The sequence below is a fragment of the Mandrillus leucophaeus genome, unplaced genomic scaffold, assembly GCF_000951045.1.
Source record: "Mandrillus leucophaeus isolate KB7577 unplaced genomic scaffold, Mleu.le_1.0 Scaffold1252, whole genome shotgun sequence".
Classification (NCBI taxonomy): Eukaryota; Metazoa; Chordata; class Mammalia; order Primates; family Cercopithecidae; genus Mandrillus; species Mandrillus leucophaeus.
This window is the reverse complement of record NW_012100899.1, coordinates 83,929-86,080: the sequence shown is the minus strand read 5'-3', so window position 1 is coordinate 86,080 and position 2,152 is coordinate 83,929.

The following is a 2,152-nucleotide window of genomic DNA, read 5'->3' as shown; positions in this document are numbered from 1 at the left end:
TTTTTTCACCTTATGTCTCTGCACTCCCAAATATCCCTCTGCATATTCCACAAAAACAGTGATAATAAACTGCTCCATGAAAAGAAAGGTGTGACTCTTTGAGATGAGTTCACGCATCACAAAGCAGTTTCTCAGAAAGCTTTATTTCTAGTTTAAATCTGAATACATTTCCTTTTTCACCATAGACTTCAATGTGTTCCTAAATACCTCCTTTCAGATAGCACAAAAACAGTAATTCCAAACTGTTTAATCAACAAAGAGGTTAAACTCTGTGAGATGAATATACACAACAAAACTGCTTCTCGAAAAGCTTCTCTCCAGTTTTTATCTGAAATTATCTCCTTTTTCACCATAGTCCTTGGACGGCTCCCGAATATACCTTCACAGATTCCCTGAAAACAGGGCCACCAAACTGCTCTATGAAAAGGATCATGTAACTCTACAAGATGAAATCACAAATCGCAAAGTGGTTTCTCAGAAAGCTTCTTTCTAGTTTTTATCTGAGGATATTTAATTTCTCACCCTAAGTAACAACACACTCCAAAATATCCCATTGCAGATTCCAAGAAAACAGTGGTAGCATACTGATCAATGAAAAGAATAGTGCAACTCTGTAAGATGAATTTACATGTCACAAAGCAGTTTCTCAGAAAACTTCTTTTTGGTTTTTAATTGAGGGTATTTCCTATGTCACCATAGGCTTCAATGCACGCCAAAATATCCTATTGAAGATTCCATGAAAACATTGGTACCAAACTGCTCAATGAAAAGAACATTGTAATTCTGTGAGATGAATTCACACATCATGAAGCAGTTTCTCAGAAAGCTTCTTTCTAGTTTTTATCTGAGGATATTCCCTTTTTCACTATAGACCTCAATGCACTCTGAAATATCACTCTGCAGATTCCACAAAAACAGTGTTAGCAAACTACTCCATGAAATAAAGGTATAACTCTGTGAGATGAATTCACACATCACAAAGAACATTATCAGAAAGCTTCCTTCTACTTTTAATCTGAGGATATTTCCTTTGTCACCATAGACTTCAATGCAATCCAAAATATCGCTTCTCAGATTCAAGAAAATCAGTGCTACCAAACTGCTAATCATGTAACTCTGTGAGGTGAATTAACACATTACAAAGCGGTTTCTCAGAAAGCTTCTTTCTAGTTTTTATATCAGGATATTTCCTTTTCCATAATATGCTTCAATGCGCTCTCAAATATCCCTTCTCAGACACCACAAAAACAGTGCTACCACAGTGCTCCCTCAACAAAAACGTTTACCTCTATGAAATGAATGCACACCTCACAAAGGAGTTTCTCAGAAAGCTTCCCTCCAATTTTTACCTGAAGAATTTTCTTATTTCACCTTAGGCCTCTATGTGCTCCCAAATATCCCTCTGCCAATTCCACAAAAACAGTGCTACCAAACTGTGCATTGAAAAGAAAGGTTTAATTCTGTGAGATAAATTCACCCGTCACAAAGTTGTTTCTCAAGAAGCTTGTTTCTAGTATTTATCTGAGTATATTTCCTTTGTCAGCATATGCTTGAATGTGATCCTAAATATCCTTTCTCAGATCCACAAAAACAGTGTTAACAAACTGATCCATGAAAGGAAATTGTAACTCTGTGAGATGAATTCACCAATTAGAAAGCAGTTTCTCAGAATGCTTCTTTCAAGTTTTTATCTGAGCATATTTCCTTTCCCACCATAGGCTTCAATGGGCTCCCAAACATCCCTTCTCAGACACCACAAAAACAGTGAAGCCAAAGTGTTCCCTCAACAGAAACGTTTAGCTCTATTAGATGAATGCACACATCATAAAATGGTTTCTCAGAAAGCTACTCTCCAGTTTTTACCTGAGGACCTTTCTTTTTTCACCTTAGGCCTCTGTGTGCTCCCAAATATCCCTCTGCAGATTCCACAAAAACAGTGCTACCAAACTGCTCAATGAAAAGAAAGGTGTAACTCTGTGAGACAAATTCACCCATCACAAAGCAGTTTCTCAGAAAGCATCTTTCTAGTTTAAATCTGACGACATTTCCTTTTTCACCATAGGCTTCAATGTGCTCCCAAATACATCCTCTCAGAATCCACAAAAACAGTGATGACAAAGTGCTCAATCAACAAAAAGTTAAACTCCATGAG